Source organism: Neofelis nebulosa, chromosome 17 (genome assembly GCF_028018385.1).
Source record: "Neofelis nebulosa isolate mNeoNeb1 chromosome 17, mNeoNeb1.pri, whole genome shotgun sequence".
In the NCBI taxonomy this organism is placed as follows: Eukaryota; Metazoa; Chordata; class Mammalia; order Carnivora; family Felidae; genus Neofelis; species Neofelis nebulosa.
Window position 1 is genome coordinate 4509992 of NC_080798.1, and position 19051 is coordinate 4529042.

Genomic DNA, 19051 nt, shown 5'->3' on the forward strand with positions numbered 1-19051 from the left:
ACAAAGACATTTCTCTTGCTTCCCCTGTTACTTGGCTTTTGTGAATAGTGCTGTAATAAACTCGGTTTTGGAGATACCTATAGATCCTTTGATTTCTTCTTGTATCTTTAGAAGTGGGGTGGCTGTGTTCTGTGTTGATGTTGTTTGTTTTCCATAGTGGTTGCATCGTTTGTAGCTCTTCCGGCAGTGTAGAATGGTTTCGGTTCTTGTCCCAGCCAACATGTGTTGATTTTGTTGTTTGATGGTGGCATCTTAATAAGCGTGAAGTGGTTTTTACTGTGGTTTGATTTGTGTTTCTCTAATACTTAGTGATTTAGAGTGTCTTTCAAATGCTTGTCTATTTGTGATCTTGGTTTATGTCTATTGAATCCATTGTCCGTGTTTTAATTATACCGTATTTTTCATGTTGCAAGCCTTCTGTCTACATTCTGCAAGTTAACTCCTTATCCGCTAGATTCTTTGAAAAATTTCCTTCCATTGCACAGGTCATCTTTTTGTTCCATAGATTATGTCCTTAGACTTTTTCTGAATTCTGTACATTTTAGTGTGTTATGTTTTATTTCATTTGTCTCCAGATATTTTCTGATTGTCTTTTTGATTTTTTTTTTTTGACCCATTGGTTATTCAGGAGTTTCTTAAACTTTTTTTTTTGACCCATTGGTTATTCAGGAGTTTCTTAAACTTCTTCTTCTTCTTTTTTTAAAGTGTATTTATTTATTTTGAGAGACAGCATAAGCCCAAGCAGGGGAGGGGCAGAGAGAGAAATGGAGAGAGAGAATCCCAAGCAGAGCCCAACGTGGGGCTCAGACTCCTGAACTGTGAGATCATGACCTGAGCCAAAATCAAGAGTCTGACGTTTAACCAACTTGGCTCAGTTGGTTGGGGCCCAGGTGCCCCAAGAGCGTCACAAACCATTTAAAATTGATATTGTCGGGGCGCCTGGGTGGCGCAGTCGGTTGAGCCTCCGACTTCAGCCAGGTCACGATCTCGCGGTCCGTGAGTTCGAGCCCCGCGTCAGGTTCTGGGCTGATGGCTTGGAGCCTGGAGCCTGTTTCCGATTCTGTGTCTCCCTCTCTCTCTGCCCCTCCCCCGTTCATGCTCTGTCTCTCTCTGTCCCAAAAATAAATAAAAAACGTTGAAAAAAAAATTTTAAATTGATATTGTCAATTGCCTTCAAAATCTCCTACTTAGGACCACCCCTGCACATACTGTATGTCAGCAACATCCCACATTCTACCTTTTATGTTGTGTACTCTGTAACCTAGATTTATGATTTTTATGCTTTGGTTAAGAACAATTTTATTTATTTATTTTATTTTTTTTAATGTTTATTTATTTTTGAGACAGAGAGAGACAGAGCATGAACGGGGGAGGGGTAGAGAGAGAGGGAGACACAGAATCGGAAACAGGCTCCAGGCTCTGAGCCGTCAGCCCAGAGCCTGACGCGGGGCTCGAACTCATGGACCGCGAGATCGTGACCTGAGCTGAAGTCGGACGCTCAACCGACTGAGCCACCCAGGCGCCCCGAGAACAATTTTAGTAGCAGAAATAACATTGATTAGTGCTACCTCATTACAGTATTCAGGTTTGTGTATTTGTGGCAATATTTACATTTACCGGAGAACTCCGTATTTCCATGTGGTTGTAGTGTTTAGAATCCTTTTACTTCAAGTGGAAGAACTCTCTTTAACATTTCTTGTAGGGCAGATATAGTGGTAAACTTGCAGGGTTTGTACCCGAGAAAGCCTTCTTTTCTCCATAGTAGAAGAACAGTTTTGCCAGGTAGGGCATTCTTGGTTGACATTTTTTGTCTTTCTGCACTTGAATATATTATCCCACGCACCTCTTCCTATTAGGTCTGCTGAGAGCCCTGCTAATGATCTGATAGGAGCTCTCTCGTACATGATGAATTACATTTGTCATGCTGTTTAAAAATTCTCTATTCACCTGTGCCTTTTGATAGGTTAATTAATTATGATGTGCCACTGTGTTCCTGTCTTGACATTCATCCTACTTTGAATTTGCTGAGTTACTTGAATTTGTCTTTCTTCCCATAAATGTGGGAAGTGGAAGGCATTAACTCTTCATGTAAGTTTTCTTCTCCATTTCTCTCTTTTCATGGAGAACCCGTTAATATATAAATTGCTCCCTATCTTAGTGTCCCACAAGTCCCTTAGGCTCTGTCCTTTTCCATATTTTCTTCCGTCAATGGAGAATTTAAAACAAGGGGCCTTTAAGATGTCTGATTCTTTCTTTTCCTTGGTGAATATTGCTTGTGAACCTGTAGCATATTTTTATTTTTTTAATGTTTATTTATTTTTGAGGAGAGAGAGAGAGAGAGAGAGACAGAGCATGAGCAGGGCGGGGGCAGAGAGAAAGAGACAGACAGAGAGAGAGGGAGGGAGACACAGAATCCAAAGCAGTCTCCAGGCTTCCAAGCTGTCAACACAGAGCCCAACACGGGGCTTGAACTCACAAACTGTGAGATCATGGCCTGAGATGAAGTTGGACACTCAACCGACTGAGCCACCCAGGCGCCCCTGTAGTGTATTTTTAAATTCAGTCACTGAACTCTTCAGCTCCCAATTTCTTTTTAGTTGTTTTTTATACTTTGTCTGTTGGGATTTTCATTTTGGTCGTGAGTAGTTTTCCAGATATGATTTTTTTACCTGTTTGTTTTCTCTTTTTTCTCCAAGAGCATCTTTATGATTGTTATTTTGAATTCTTTGTCAGATAATTAATATTCTGTATTTAGGGCCAGTTTTGAGTTTTGTTTATTTTTTTTAAATTTATTATTTTTTTTAATGTCTGTTTATTTTTGAGAGAGAGACAGAGCACGAATGTGGTGGGGAGGAGGGAGTGGTGCAGAAAGAGAGGGAGGCACAGAATCCAAAGCAGGCTCCAGGCTCCACACTGTCAGCATGGATCCTGACGCGGGGCTCTAACCCACAAGCCATGAGATCATGACCTGAGCCAAAGTCAGACGCTTAACCGACTGAGTCACCCAGGCGCCCCTATTTTTGGTCTTTTGGTTGGAACACATTTTTCTCTTTCTTTGTATACCTTGTGATCTTTCGCTGAGATTTGGGAATTCAAAAAAACCTCTAGTCCCAGGCTTCACGTACTTGCTTTGTACCGCAGAACAAAAATAACAGTCAACTACGCTAATAATCCTGGGGCCTGTCAGACCTAATCTGGGGATGTGTAATGTCTGTGTTTTTGTAATACCCCAGTTAAAAAAGGCTTTGTTGTTTCTTGTTTAGAGCCCATGATACATTACTGTCCCTGGTGTTTGTCTGCAGCTGTAGCCTCTCCAGTGTTTCAATAAGTACTCAGCTTTTATTCTGAGCAACCACCATGACCATCTGTCTCCCCTCAGTGGAATCCTACAGTATCTGACTTTTTGTGAGTCATTTATTGCACTTAAAATAATGTTTTCAAGGTTTATCTAAGTTGTATCATGTGACAAAATCTGTTTCTTTCCAAAGGTGAAAAGTATTCATGGTATGCATATGCTACATTAAACAAATATTTATCTTTGAGAAGGGAGAGAGAGGGGCAGAGAGAGGAGAGGGTCTGAAGCAGGCTCTGCACCGTCAGCAGAGAGCTGCTGGGGGGTTTGAACTCACAAGCCATGAGATCATGACCTGAGCCAAAGTCAGACGTTTAACTGACTGAGCCACTCAGGCCTCCTCCACCATTTATTTTTTTTTATTTTTAAAAATTTTTAATGTTTATTTATTTATTTAAAAAAAATTTTTTTTTTTTAACGTTTTATTTATTTTTGAGACAGAGAGAGACAGAGCATGAACAGGGGAGGGTCAGCGAGAGGGAGACACAGAATCTGAAACAGGCTCCAGGCTCCAAGCTGTCAGCACAGAGCCCGACGTGGGGCTTGAACTCACTGACCGTGAGGTCATGACCTGAGCCGAAGTGGGCCGCTTAACCGACTGAGCCACCCAGGTGCCCCTGTTTATTTATTTTAGAGAGAGAGAGAGAGAGAGAGAGAGAGAGAGATGGAACATGAGCAGGGAGGGGCAGAGAGAGGGAGACATTGAATCTGAAGCATGCTCCAGGCTCTGAGCTGTCAGCACAGACCCTGATGTAGGGCTTGAACTCACGAACCCTGAGACCATGACCTGAGCTGAAGTCGGAAGCTGAACCGACTGAGCCACCCAGGGGTCCCGCTCCTCCACTATTTTTAAAAAATGTTATTTATTTCTTTTGAGAGAGACAGAGTGAGAGGGCGAGGGGCAGAGAGAGAATCCCAAGCAGGCTCCACATTGTCCGTGCAGAGCCTGATGTGGGGCTTGAACTCCGAACCTGAGATCATGACCTGAGTCGAAATTACGAGTCAGACACTTGATGTGACTTGTGTCAGATCAGACAAGATGGCAACTGTGGAACCGGAAACCACCCCTACTCCTAATCCCCACCCCCGCTTCAGAAGAAGAGAAAACAGAATCTAATCAGGTTGCTAACCCAGAACACTGTATTAAACTTCCTTTACAGAACAGATGGGCACTCTGGTTTTTTAAAAATGATAAAAGAGGGGCTCAGTCGGTTAAGCGTCCGACTTCAGCTCAGGTCACGATCTCACCGTCCGTGAGTTCGAGCCCCGCGTTGGGCTCTGGGCTGATGGCTCAGAGCCTGGAGCCTGCTTCTGATTCTGTGTCTCCCTCTCTCTCTGCCCCTCCCCCGTTCATGCTCTCTCTCTGTCTCAAAAATAAATAAACGTTAAAAAAAATTAAAAAAAATAAAAATAAAAATGATAAAAGCAAAACTTGGCAAGCAAACCTTCGGCTGATCTCTAAGTTTGATACCGTTGAAGACTTTCGGGCTCTGTACAACCACATCCAGTTGTCTAGTAATGTAATGCCTGGCTGTGACTACTCACTTTCTAAGGATGGTATTGAGCCTGTGTGGGAAGATGAGAAAAACAAACGAGGAGGACGATGGTTAATTACATCGAACAGCAGAGACGAAGTGATCTGGATGGCTTTTGGCTAGAGACACTGCCGTGCCTTATTGGGGAATCTTTTGATGACTCTAGCGATGATGTATGTGGAGCTGTTGTTAACGTTAGAGCTAAAGGTGACAAGGGAGCAATATGGACTACGGAGGTGAAAACAGAGAGGCTGTTACACATATAGGGAGGGCATACAAGGAAAGGTGAGGACTTCCTCCAAAGATAGTGATCGGTTATCAGTCCCATGCAGACACAGCTACTAAGAGCCTGGCTCCACCGCTAAAAACAGGTTTGTTGTTTGAGAAGACACCTTCTGAGTATTCTCATAGGAGACTGCGTCAAGCAGTCGAGATTTGGGAGCTGAACCAAAGCCTCTTCTTAAATGCAGAGTGGACTGCATTTAAATTTGATTTCCATCTAAATGTTGCTAAGATATAAGAGAAGTCTCACTCGCCTTTGTCTTGTACTTCTGTGTTCGCTTTTTTTTTTGTTTGTTTGTTTGGCTAGAGTGTCCACTATCCCAATCAAAGAATTACGGTACACATCATCCCCAGAACCCATGAATGTGTTCCTGGCCCACTCTGTAATAGCTTAGTAGAATTACCATTATAAACACATTTTACGCATCCACAATATTTAAAAAAGAACTTGCATTTCTGTAGCTTAAAGGAAAAAAAATTCTGTTTATGTTTCATTGTATGCAGGAGCATATTTTGCTGGTTTGGAAGAGTATGATGCATACAGTTTTCTAGCAATTTTCTTTGTTTCTTTTCACAGCATTGTCTTTGCTGTACTCTTGCTGATGGCTGCTAGATTTTAATTTATTTGTTTCCCTACTTGATAACGTTAGTGATTCTGATTTCAGTTTTTCATTTGTTTTGCTTTTGTTTTTTTCCTCATGTAACATTGGTGAAGGATCCAGGAATATGACACAAACATTAATTTTGTGCAAAAAAAAAAAAAAAAGAGAGAGACACTTAACTGACTGAGCTACACAGGTGCTCCTTCCTTCATGACTATTAATAGACTATAGATGGTTTTCTTTATAGAAGGTTGTTGCTCAGAAATCCACCGATCATTCTGTAAAAACTCTCCTGTATCCTCTGAGTTGCTCTCTCTTGTTCCTTTAAAATCTTCTTTTTGTTTGTGATACTTGGCAGTGTGATCGTATTGTGTATCTGTGTGGACGCGTTTTAGTTTATTTTATTTAGAATTCATTGTGCTTCTTGATTTTGTAGGTCTGTTTCTTTCTGCGGAGGAGAGACATTTAAGTCATTAATTGCTCATACAAGCTCTCTGCCCCCTTTTCCTTCTCAGTACTGTATTGGGTCCCCTTGATGACTATATTGGTTGACCTGATGGTGTTCAACGGGTCCCTCAGGCATTCGTCCCATGCCCACATTTTATTATTTTTTTTATCTAACATGATTATTTTAATAACTTGTCTTCAAGTTTTTTAGTTCTTTATTCTGCTTGATCAAGTCATAATTAATGCCTCTAGTGAATTTTCAAATTCAGTTATTGTACTTAGCTCTCATTTTTTGTTCATTCCTTGATTATACTTCTGTTTCACTGACATTTTCATAGTCTTCCAGAGTAGTTTCCATATTTTATTTAATTGATTTATTTACTCTTAGCTATTTAATCATCACTTAGATGGTTATTTTGAATTGTATACCAAGTAATATAGATGCCCATTGCCTACAGCCACTTTCCGCAGATGTATCTTGGTTTTTTTTTTTTTTTTTAATTTTCTTTTTTTTAACCTTTATTTATTTTTGAGACAGAGAGAGACAGAGCATGAACAGGGGAGGGACAGAGAGAGGGAGACACAGAATCTGAAACTGGCTCCAGGCTCTGAGCTGTCAGCACAGAGCCTGATGCGGGGCTCGAACTCACAGACTGTGAGATCGTGACCTGAGCCGAAGTCGGACACTTAACCGACTGAGCCACCCAGGCACCCCTGTATCTTGGTTTTTTGACTGTGCCATGTTTTTCTGTCTCTTTGTATGGTTTTTGATCTCTCGTTGAGATTTGGGAATTTAAACGAGTTTTGTCTTCTAGTCTTTATGGACGTGGTTGTTTTCAGGAGAACACCAGTAACAGCCAGCTGGACTAGAATAATTGTATCTGCTCACACCAGTTTGGTCGTTGTACGTGTAACTTTCCAGTAACCAAAAATTTCTCTCTCTTAAGCACGCATGATCTCTCGCTCTCCCTGATGTCCATCTGCAGGACTACAGTTTCTCTGGTGCTAACACAGTATTCGCCTTTTTGACTCATGACAACCAATGGTGCATTCATGCTATCTGCCATTCTGTCTTGTACTCTGTGCCATGCAAAATGAAGTAAGTTGATGCACTTGCACAAAAAGTCACAGATTGGGACACATCGTCCAATATTCTCTTTGTCTCCAAGGCAAAAAGGAGGGATTGAAAGTTTTCTCACAGTCATCACATAGTGTGCTAGAGAAGGAAGACAACCCTAATGGGCACATGTGACAAACTTTCCTTCCCTTTTCAATGTGATTGTTCTTGATTTCAAAAAGCCTTTGATGGCTTTTTGTGACCTCTGCATTGGCTTATGGAGTCCCAAAAGTGCTCTTTGGTTATATATTGTGTATATATTCATGTCTCCAATGAGGAATGAAGTCCTCATGGTTCCTACTCCATTATCTTGCTGACATTCTTGGATTGATTTTATCTTTGCATATTAGAGTTTATTTATTTGTTAAAAATTTTTTTAATGTTTATTTTTGAGAGAGAGAGAGAGAGAGCAAGTGGGGGGGAAGGCAGAGAGAGAGAGGGAGACACAGAATCCAAAGCAGACTCCAGACTCTGAGCTGTCAGCACAGAGCCCAACATGGGCTCATGAGCATGAGATCATGACCTGAGCCAAAGTCAGACGCTTAATGGACTGAGCTACCCAGGTGCTCCTGCATATTAGAGTTTTTAAGTATACTCATCTGTGAGTAGTAAGGGCAATGAGTTTTCTTTTGTGTTTTTTGATGTCTTTTAAGTATATCTTCTCATGACATGCAGGCCTTCTGGCCAAAACCACACATAGAAACTTCATTGCAGAGTCTCAATGGGGAGACATTCATGTAGTAGTGGCCTTGAGATTTTTCACTTGATAGACTAGGACGATGATGAAGACAGTGAAGGACAGCAGGGATTTTGTGAAGGATATATCCAAACTGAGACAAGTGGCCACAATAAGAATCTTCTTGCCAAAAATGATGAAGGATATAAAACATTTTGGAAAAATTCCCTTTGTAAGTTGGCTACTTTTCCAAAACAGTGTGTTACTGCACGAGAAGACTCAGACCAAATATCTAAACGTTCAAGTTCATGGAAAGAAAAGTTGGAAAATGTGGAAAAGTACCCAGTGCATGCTGAAAATAATTCTTTGAACCATTTTGAAAATAGGGTTGGGTTCACTTATCTAGTCAAATATTTCTGAACATCAGTAATTTAAAAATGCTAAGTGGAATCAATTTGAGAGACCCTTTAGTGAGGGTTCTTTAGTCTTTTACCAACAAATAATCCCTCCTAGTTCAGAAATCTATAAACTTTAGGGGCGCCCGGGTGGCTCAGTCAGTTAAGTGTCTAATGCAGCTCGGGTCATGATCTCGTGGTTTGTGAATTCAGGCCTGTTGTTGGGCTCTCTGCTATCGGTGTGGGGCCCACTTCAGATTCTCTGTCTCCCTCTCTCTCTCTCTGTACCTTCTCTACTTGCTCGTACTTTCAAAAATAAATAAACTTAAAAAAAAAAAAAAGAAACCTATAAACATCGTAAATGTGGGATGATCTTGAACCATTCGTCATTGCTCATTGAGCGTCAGAGAATGAATCATCATGAAGAATTTTTTTTTTTTTTAAATTTTTTTTTTCAACGTTTTTTATTTTTATTTTTGGGACAGAGAGAGACAGAGCATGAACGGGGGAGGGGCAGAGACAGAGGGAGACACAGAATCGGAAACAGGCTCCAGGCTCCGAGCCATCAGCCCAGAGCCTGACGCGGGGCTCGAACTCACGGACCGCGAGATCGTGACCTGGCTGAAGTCGGACGCTTAACCGACTGCGCCACCCAGGCGCCCCACATCATGAAGAATTTTACCTGTGTAGTAAAACTAGAACTTTAGTGAGTGATGTGGGAAGCCAAATCAACTGAAAAATTAAATTTCTTTACTGCTTACGGCCCATTGAAACAGGCAGAGTGACCTTCCTCTGGGAGCTCAGCTGCCTGGATGTTGACACTTTGCTAAGGGCAAAAGGGAAGTCTTAGCTTAACATTATCCTGACCCCCCAGGATCCTGTTAAGTCTACTTTAACATAGAAAAATTCCTTTGGAAACTTCCTTTGTCTCTAACCTTACAAGATATATGCTGGCAATCATCCTCCAAGCATATGGCCTCTGATATACATCTGAAGGGTCTCATGACTGATTTTTTACTAAACAGTGGTAAATGACCTTTTCTTACACAAAAGCTAACCCCCTCAATGTCCTGGAAACCTTGCTTCCAAAATTCCGTAGAGACTTATGCCATCCCTAACCTCCCCCCAATCTGAATGTACATAATCAGTCATCTGTCACAACCCTAGTGCAGCTCTTTCTGCCCATGGGTCCTGTCCCATGCTTTAATAAAATCACCTTTTTGCACTGAAGACATCTCAAGAATTCTTTTTTGGCCATTGGCTCTGGACCCCAACACTTCAAACCACATCATTTGGTGTCCTAACGTGGGGTTGAGCCTTCTCATTTGGACTCTGAGCCTTGGTGCAAACCTGAGGAGTATTATTTTCTCTTCCTTTACTTTCATTTCAGGGGACTTTCAAGGAGTATGGTCTATTGGAACACTTCCCTGTGGATTGCTCAGGCTGCAATCCTCTATCTAGCCCGTGGCTACCCTGTGGAGGAGAAAGCCTGCTTTTTGGCTGGAAGTTAGTACCCTGGCCGCGATGGTAATAAGGCTCAGAAACTTGATGCCCTCTTTTGTATTCCTTTCCTTATACAAAGTTGTCTGTCTTGGGCACGGGACAGCCACTTGTGACTAGCCTTGCTGCCAGTCTTAAGACTCCTATGTGAGTCCTCATGGGTCTGATGTGATCCCCTCCACATCCCTGGTCTAGCTACTTCTGGCTGCAGGACCTGCCCTGGGAGCCGGCCAAAACCAGGACCCCATTGAGTTAAATCCCAAGTGGGGGCCATTTCCTAGAGGGGTTGCTTGTAAAGACTACTTGTGATGGAATGTTGCTTAGACCATGATGGATTTCTATCTTTACCATTTTCCATCAGTGTCCTCTGCTAACTACTTAGACTACCGAATTGGGTGATTTTCCCTTGTAAAACTGTTTTAGCGTTTTCTATGGGTTAGAAAACAGCACATGGGGGTGCAAACTGGCGCAGCCACTCTGGAAAACAGTATGGAGGTTCCTCAAGAAATTAAAAATACAACTACCCTACGACCCAGCAATTGCAGTACTAAGTATTTATCCAAGGGATACAGGTATGCTGTTTTGAATGGGGACGTGTGCCCCAATGTTTATAGCAGCACTATCGACAATAGCCGAAGTATGGAAAGAATCCAAATATCCATTGATAGATGAATGGATATATCAAGAAGATTTAGTATATGTATACAATGGAGTATTACTCGGCAGTCAAAAATAATGAAATCTTGGGGCGCCTGGGTGGCTCAGTCGGTTAAGCGGCCGACTTCGGCCCAGGTCACGATCTCGCGGTCCGTGAGTTCGAGCCCCGCGTCGGGCTCTGTGCTGACAGCTCAGAGCCTGGAGCCTGTTTCAGATTCTGTGTCTCCCTCTCTCTCTGCCCCTCCCCTGTTCATGCTCTGTCTCTCTCTGTCTCAAAAATAAATAAACGTTTAAAAAAAAAAATTTAAAAAAGAATGAAATCTTGCCATTTGCAAAACGTGGATGGAACTAGAAGGTATTATGCTAAGCGAAATTGGTCAGAGAAAGACATATCATATGACTTCACTTGTGAGGACTTTAAGATACAAAACAGATGAACATAAGGGAAGGGAAGCAAAAATAATATAAAAACAAGGAAGGGGGATAAAACATAAGAGACTTAAATATAGAGAACAAACGGAGGGTTGCTGGAGGGGTTGTGGGAGGGGGATGGGCTAAACAGATAAAGGGCATTAAGGAATCTACTCCTGAAATCTTTGTTGCACTATATAGTAACTAACTTGGATGTAAATTAAAAAAATAAATTAAAAAAATTAAATAAAAAATAAATTAAAAAAATAAATAAAAAGATTAATAATAAAAACAACAGCACAGCCTTCACAGGAAGGCAGTAGTGCAGCCGTCATTAGAAGGCTTGGCCACCATAAGGCACGGTACTTCAGTCCGTTCAACAGGCACCCATCTGTAGCCTAGGGTGCAACGAGGAATGGGGGGAGACTAGCATCCTTCCTACGGGCCCTTTATGGCAGGCAGTGATCAATAGTGATTTTCGTTCGAAGGATGCCTCCAGTTGCTTTCGACACCAGGAGCTGGGTGGGATTTTTGGTAATGGACCTTCTCTCTTCTTCAGTTCCCAGGGACTTTTCCTTGGAATGCCTTTTAACCCACTGGAAACAGTTTGGATTGCAAAGTTTAGGAAAGAACTGATCTATAACACTGTATGGCTTCAGTAGGATCTATCAGATCTCTTCTATAGGAAACTGGGCAAATGGATGGAAGTGTACCCTAGGTTCAGGCCTTCAAGGCTGTAAAGGAGGATCCGGACCTAAGGGCCTGTTGGAGAATGTGTTTGGTTATTAGCCATGCCAGTAAACTCCCTCCTGACATATTGGATGATAATTACCCAAATAGGCCTCCTTCTAATAGAACTCAGGTTGCTGGAGGAAACAGGCCATCCCTAGCGAGGGGGACGCTGACCCTCTTTCACTGTTCCTCCTCCTAACAGACCCATGTTACCCTTGTTGTATGGGGAGGGGGGCGCTTCTCCCTCATCCATTTCCGGGGGTAATGGCTAAAACTGGGGCCAAGTGTGGTTAGTCTACCCCAGGATGGGGACTTTAAGGAATATCCCCACGTAGGTGCCCAAACTCCCATTGTTTTGGGGACATTCCCTGCCTTTTCCGGCCTGACATGGACAGCATATTTCCACATTGGTGGGAAAAAAGCAAAACCAAACAAATCATGGTGCCTTCTCATCTGTCCCAGCTGATGATGTTTAGAACCTTCTTTGTCTGCCTTCTGGTAGCACTTCTGTCCCTTCTGCCTCTCCTTCCCCCTTTTCTTGGTAATGGACCTTCTCTCTTCTTCAGTTCCCAGGGACTTTCCCTTGGAATGCCTTTTCACCCACTGGAAACAATTTGGATTGCAAAATTTAGGAAAGGACTGATCTGTAACACTGCAAGGCCTCAGTGGGCTTTATCAGTTAGATCTCTTGTGCAGGAAATAGGGCAAATGGACAGTTACCCTAGGTCCAGGCCTTCAGGGCTGTAAGTCAGGATCTGGAACTAAGAGGCTCTGGCAGAACGTGTCTGGTCAGTAACCAGGCCAGTTAACTCCCTCCTGACATATCGGAGGATAATTGCCTAAACAGGCTTCTAAATAAACCCAGGTTGCCGGACAAAACACAGGCCATCCCTAATGAATGGGACGCTGACTCTCACTGTTCCTCTTAATAGATGTGGAGGCTTCTCTCCCGTTCATTTTCCAGGCTAATGGCTATAATTGGAGTCAGTATCTCTGGATGCGGACTTTCAGAAAGATTCCCAAGCAGCTCCCAAAACTCCCTTTGTTTTGGGGAAATTCCCTGTCTTCTCCAGCCTGACATGGATGGCATATTTCCATTTTGGTAGAAAAAAAACATGGCATGTGCTCATCTGTCCAATCAGCTGAGGTTTAGAACTGGGAGTCCTCTTTCTCTGCCTTCTGGCAGCACCTCGCCTCTTCTGCCTCTCCCTCCTGTTTCTGTACCACTTGGAGTGCAGTCCACGTACGTGGTTCCTATGTCATCCTGGGTGCCTCTGGCACCCATTGCCTCCTCCTCTTACCCTTGCTGTCAGGGAGCAAAGAGCATCCCCTTTGGGCCACCCACTTCAGATTTCCCCACCAGTGTCCCAGGTAAAAATTGACAATGGGGAACAAATTGACTTTTTATTTATTTATTTTATTTTATTTTTTATTTTTTAAAGTTTATTTATTTTTGACAGAGAGAGAGGCAGAGAATGAGCAGGGGAGAGGCAGAGAGAGATGGAGACACAGACTCGGAAGCAGGCTCCAGGCTCTGAGCTGTCAGCACAGAGCCTGACGCGGGGCTCGAACTCACAAACTGCGAGATCATGACCTGAGCTGAAGTCAGATGCTCAACCACCTGAGCCACTCAGGCGCCCCACAAATTGACTTTTTAAAAAAATGTTTATTTTTGAGAGAGAGACTGATCATGAGCAGGGGAGGGGCAGAGAGGGAGGGAGACACAGAATCTGAAGCAGGCCCCAGGCTCTGAGCTGTCAGCATAGAGCCCGATGTGGGGCTTGAATCCACAAACTGCCAGATCATGACCTGAGCCAAAGTCAGACACTTAACTGACTGAGCCACCCAGGTGCCCCTAAATTGATGGATTTTTGTGTGGACCCAGGTGGAACATAATTTGGTATTCAAACTTAAGTTTGTTGGTTTAATTAAAATAGACATGTACAAATTTAGAGTTATCATTAAATATGACACTTGCATTCCACCAATGTTTACTAAAGGTCAAATAAGCTCGTGTTCTCTGTTGCAATTTGTAATAAAAAGATGACTTAAAATAATGGTTGCGGTGCCTGGGTGGCTCAGTCAGTTAAGTGTCCGACTTCAGCTCAGGTCATGATCTTGGGGTTTGTGAGTTCAAGCCCTGCGTCAGGCTCTGTGCTGACAGCTTGGAGCCTGGAACTTGCTTTGGATTCTGTGTCTCCCTCTATCTCTGCTCCTCCCCTGCTCACTTTCTGTCTCTCAATAATAAACGTTAAAAAATTAAAAAAAAAAAAATAACGGTTAACTTTGTCTCAAAGATTTCATGGGTAATTGTTAAGATAGCTTTCAAAGTTTTGGTAACCTGAGACTTTAAAACTTTCCTTGGATTGAATTCATTGGATTTCTATCTATGTGTTTTCCAAATAGGATAAGGCATTGATTACTAAACATAAGGTGTATCTACTGTTGACTTCCTGTTGCTGAGAAACTAAGGATATTTGGGTCTGTTGGTAAACATGCTTTCTGTTTGATTGATTCATGAATTTTCCATGTAAAGAATTCTGGTATAACAGTTCACAATTGGTCACTACTTAGTTCGCATTGGAGACTAAGGTTCCTAAGAATGCTACATTCTGCTAAATGTAATTAAGACTGATGGAAATAAAGGAAGCAACTCTGTATGTAGAAAAGTAGGAGATGTGTAAGAAAAATGTAAGGAATGAAAATACATTTTTGTTGAAGGTAATTTTGTCCTGGTTGTTTGGAGAACAATGGCTTGGGACAAAATCTGAATGCAAAGGAAAGTTGTAGAAGGTTTGTGAAGAGAAATCTTTGGAAAGGAATTTTATGTATGGTCAGGATGGACTAAAGTTGAAATGAATAGATTTTTAAAAACCACATTCTGGGGCATCTGGGTGGCTCAGTCGGTTGAGCATCCGACTTCAGCTCAGGTCATGATCTTGCAGTTTGTGGGTTCGAGCTCCGCGTCGGGCTCTGTGCTGACAGCTCAGAGCCTGGAGTCTGCTTCTGTGTCTCCCCCTCTCTCGCCCCTCCCCTACTTGTGCTCTGTCTCCCTCTCTCAAAAATAAACAAACATTTTTTTAAAAATTAAAAAAAAAATAAGCACATTCTGTTTACTCTCTTGTTTAAAAGACAAAGTTTCCTGGATTGTTGGTTTTCTCTTGATAAGAAAATGTAAACAAAATGGTTTTCTTTTTTCTTTGTCAGCCTAGAAAAACCAGTTTCTGTGTTTTGACTTTATCAGGCCTTTGGTGATCCTAATCCTATTTAGCATGTGCTTTAAAACTTTCTAAGGTTTTAACAAACTTCCCCAAGATTTAGATCTTAAAGAGAATCTTTTTGACTAATTAGTCTTGTTTCGTTGGTATGTTGTAGTTTAAGGTCATCAAGATGTGCAGGTTATGGAGGTGTTTGTGTTCTGTGTCACAGAAATCACTGACTTTCCCTGTCAGTTGCACTATAATGAACTCTCAGTTCTTTAACAATGTCAGTTTCTGGGTCCTTGTCATTTTAATTGTTCCAGTGCTCTTACAGAGCATATAAAGGGATTCATAAAAAGGACTTTTAGGACAAATACATATCTTTAAGATCTTAAAACTCAAATGGGTAAGAATTTCCAGAACTAAAAAGGTTACATTCAAATTGAAGAATTAGTGGGGCGCCTGGGTGCCTCAGTTGGTTAAGCGTCTGACTTCGGCTCAGGTCATGATCTCGCGGTCCGTGAGTTCGAGCCCCGCATCGGGCCCTGTGCTGACCGCTCAGAGCGTGGAGCCTGTTTCAGATTCTGTGTCTCCCTGTCTCTCTGACCCTCCCCTGTTCATGTGCTGTCTCTGTCTCAAAAATAAATAAAAAAACGTTAAAAAAATAATTAAAAAAAAAACAAATTGAAGAATTAGTAACATGGGACAAAATGAACTAAACGATTAGTTTTTACGACTCTTCTTTGAAACATTGCTGGTTCTCTAATGTTTGCTCTTCCAGATTAAGGAAACTTTCTCTTAAGGTTTCTATGACTGACAAAAATATGATAAAATATTCCTTTGTGAAAAAATTGAAGCATTTAACTTTTCTCTCTACCTGAACCCTCTGAAATTCAAAAAGTCTCAGTGAGTATGCTTTCTTCCTTGGCAGTCATAGTTATTTGCAAAAGTTCCATAAAGAATCTATTCTCCTTGCAACAGGACACCATTGGAAACATTGGTTATTTTACCAAAGCTTTGACTGGAATGTCGTATTTGAGAGACATGCATAGACTCAGATATGACCAGATGGCTTTAAGGAATTGATGTTGACTTTATGAAACACAGAGCCAATGGTGCCCCTTGGGGATGTTGGCCTGATACCTTCTTACAAAGTTCCCAGCAGCCTCACCAGGTGAGTAGAGAATGTCACTTCCTGGCGAGTGCAGGAATCTGAGGATATCTTGGGGATCTTGAGCAGAGGAATTCACCCAAATCTGTAGATATTGCAGGCATGTTTGATGGCAAGTACTTGGCTTGGCTTCTGGCCTAGAGAGGCTACTAAAAGTTCAATCTAGATTCCTCATGAGAAGTTCAAGTAAAGCAAATTGAAAAAACAACTTTTTTTTTTTTAATGTTTATTTTTTAGACAGAGAGCACAAGCAGGGGAGGGGCAGAGAGAGACACACACAGAATCCTGCAGCAGGCTCCAGGCCCTGGGCTGTCAGCACAGAGCCCGATGCGGGGCTTGAACCCGTTAACTGTGAGATCATGACCTGAGCCAAAGTTGGACGCTCAACCAACTGAGCTACCTATGTGCCCCCCAAAAAGACTTTTTTAAATGTTTATTTTTGAGAGAGAGAGAGAGAGAGAGAGAGAAAGAGAGAACAGAGCACGAGTGGGGGAAGGGGCAGTGAGCGGGGGAGACACAGAATCCAAAGCAGGCTCCAGGCACTGAGCTGTCAGCACAGAGCCTGAAGCAGGGCTTGAACTCACAAACAGCAAGATCATGACCTGAGCCGAAGTTGGACCTTAACTGACTGAACCACCCAGGCGCCCCTAAGTAAAACGATTTTAAAAGATCTGTATGGGGGCGCCTGGGTGGCGCAGTCGGTTAAGCGTCCGACTTCAGCCAGGTCACGATCTCGCGGTCCGTGAGTTCAAGCCCCGCGTCGGGCTCTGGGCTGATGGCTCGGAGCCTGGAGCCTGTTTCCGATTCTGTGTCTCCCTCTCTCTCTGCCCCTCCCCCGTTCATGCTCTGTCTCTCTCTGTCCCAAAAATAAATAAAAAACGTTGAAAAAAAAAATTAAAAAAAAAAAAAAGATCTGTATGGTCAATGACTATTCTTACTGAGTTTATGTAAATAATAGGCCAAGTTTGTTAAAAATTGGATTTGTTTTTCAATCAAATTAGCCCTCATTTGGCTGTTTCTGGAAATAAGGGTGATTATGGAGAGAAAAAACTATGTTTCAATAACTGATCTTTACGGGTATTCAGTTCTGGTTGTTTGTTGTTTGCCCAGGCCGGACAATTTGAGGTGAACTTCAGAGAAATTGACACAATAGCTCATGTATAGACAGTCTTCATGCCTATTATTCTCTGGGGGATAACAGGACCCTGTGGATATGTGAATATGTGAACAGCTGGAAAATGGGATAGAGTCCTCAATAATTATGTCACTCAGCTATCACCTTGATCAGTTCTGTGTGGCTGGAATGGAAAAATTTCTCCTTAAAAGCCAGAGCGTACCCCACTCCGTGGGGTTAACTCTGGACTTGTGGGCATAATGGATGACTAAACTTTCCTTATGATTGGACTGGATGGTGTACTTGGGGATGCCCTGATCTCTTGAGACAAGTCTTCTCCCACTTGTCAGGGATTCCTCATAATTAGGATACTGGTAAGGCTAGACCTCAAAGAGAGCTTCTTGATGGTTTTATTCCTTAGTCCTATTTGTCCCAGGAACCACCTCTGTTGATGTACAATTCCAAATAGAGGCTTTATCCAAGCACACTACAGCCCTCCTGGTAGAAGAAGCCTCGAAACTTAACAGTGGGACAGTCCCTGAAAATAATGACTCCACATCAGGGCCAGAGTGCTTTGAGACCAAAGGCCACCAGTGGATGATGGGAGGTCGACTTACTAAATACCAGGCTATGCTCTTAGATATACCTCAAATAATACCTAACACTTGTCAAACTTTATTTTTTTTAACGTTTAATTTTGAGAGAGCGAGCGGCGTACGGGCGCGAGCGGGGGAGGGGCAGAGAGAGAGAGGGGAACAGAGGATCTGAAGGAGGCTCACTGCTTTCAGTGCTGATGATGTGGGACTCGAAATCATCAGCCGTGAGATCATGACATGAGCTGAAGTTGGACGCTTAACCGACTGAGCCACCCAGGCGCCCTGCAGAAGTTTCATGGGAGAAAAGGGCATAGGAAAAGCTGGATAGACTGTAGTCAGTCTGACTCAAACTGTTGAAGCCAAAGCCCTCCCAGCAAATAGATCTGCCCCAAAAGCAGCGATAACAGCACTCGTCTGTGCTTTAAAATTGGCATAGGACCTCAAAATAAGCTAAGTGTGCCTTCCTAATCTTACATGGGGCAATTTGGAAGGAAAGGGGATTATAATCAAGTCATAACAACTCCCCAATCAAATATGGGCCCTAAGTGATTACTCTTCTTGAGGCTGTACATCTGCTGACGGAGGTGACTGTTATTCGCCTCAAAAGACAGCAAAAAGATATGACCTTAGGATCTAAGGGAAACAATTTGGCAGGCCCTGCAGCCAAGTGGGCAGCACCAAATAAACAAACGCTAAGTCTTAAACCAGTCTAACTCCAATAAAGTCCATAACACCAGTCTATTCAACATTGAAACATTCACATAGCCCAGGAACGAGTATGTTCAAAAAATGCGCAGGACTGGCTTGTTAATAATGAGGGAAAAATCTTTATCCCCCACCCTCCACCAAATAGCCGATGGAAGGTAAAACAGGGTTTATACCAGGCTACTCATTTGAGTAGAAAGGCCATCGAGGTGACAAAAACCTTGCTAGGAGAAATTGTCCCTAGACTTGGATGACTTTGGTCTCCACAAAATGACAACAGACCATCCTTTTTAGTGTACAGATAGCTTAGCAAACAGCTCAGGCCTTAGAAAATTAATTGCTATTTACTTTTGGCCTGGTATCCACAGTGCTCTGGAAAGGTGGCCCTCCAAAACCAAATGGCCCATGATATCCTTTTTTTTTTTTTTTCAATATATAAAATTTATTGTCAAATTGGTTTCCATACAACACCCAGTGCTCATCCCAAAAGGTGCCCTCCTCAGTACCCATCACCCACCCTCCCTGGCCCGTGATATCCTAACTGTAGTTCAAGGAGGCC

General features: G+C 42.5%; 1 protein-coding gene and 1 pseudogene across 1 annotated transcript in view; both read left to right on the top strand.

The window, feature by feature from the left end:
- The window catches only part of LOC131499841 (zinc finger protein 345-like), an 81030-nt gene that overhangs the window by 20355 nt on the left and 41624 nt on the right, over positions 1-19051 (top strand). The gene's annotated exons all lie outside the window — the stretch shown is intronic.
- On the top strand, positions 3991-5950 carry LOC131499847 (eukaryotic translation initiation factor 4E-like; annotated as a pseudogene).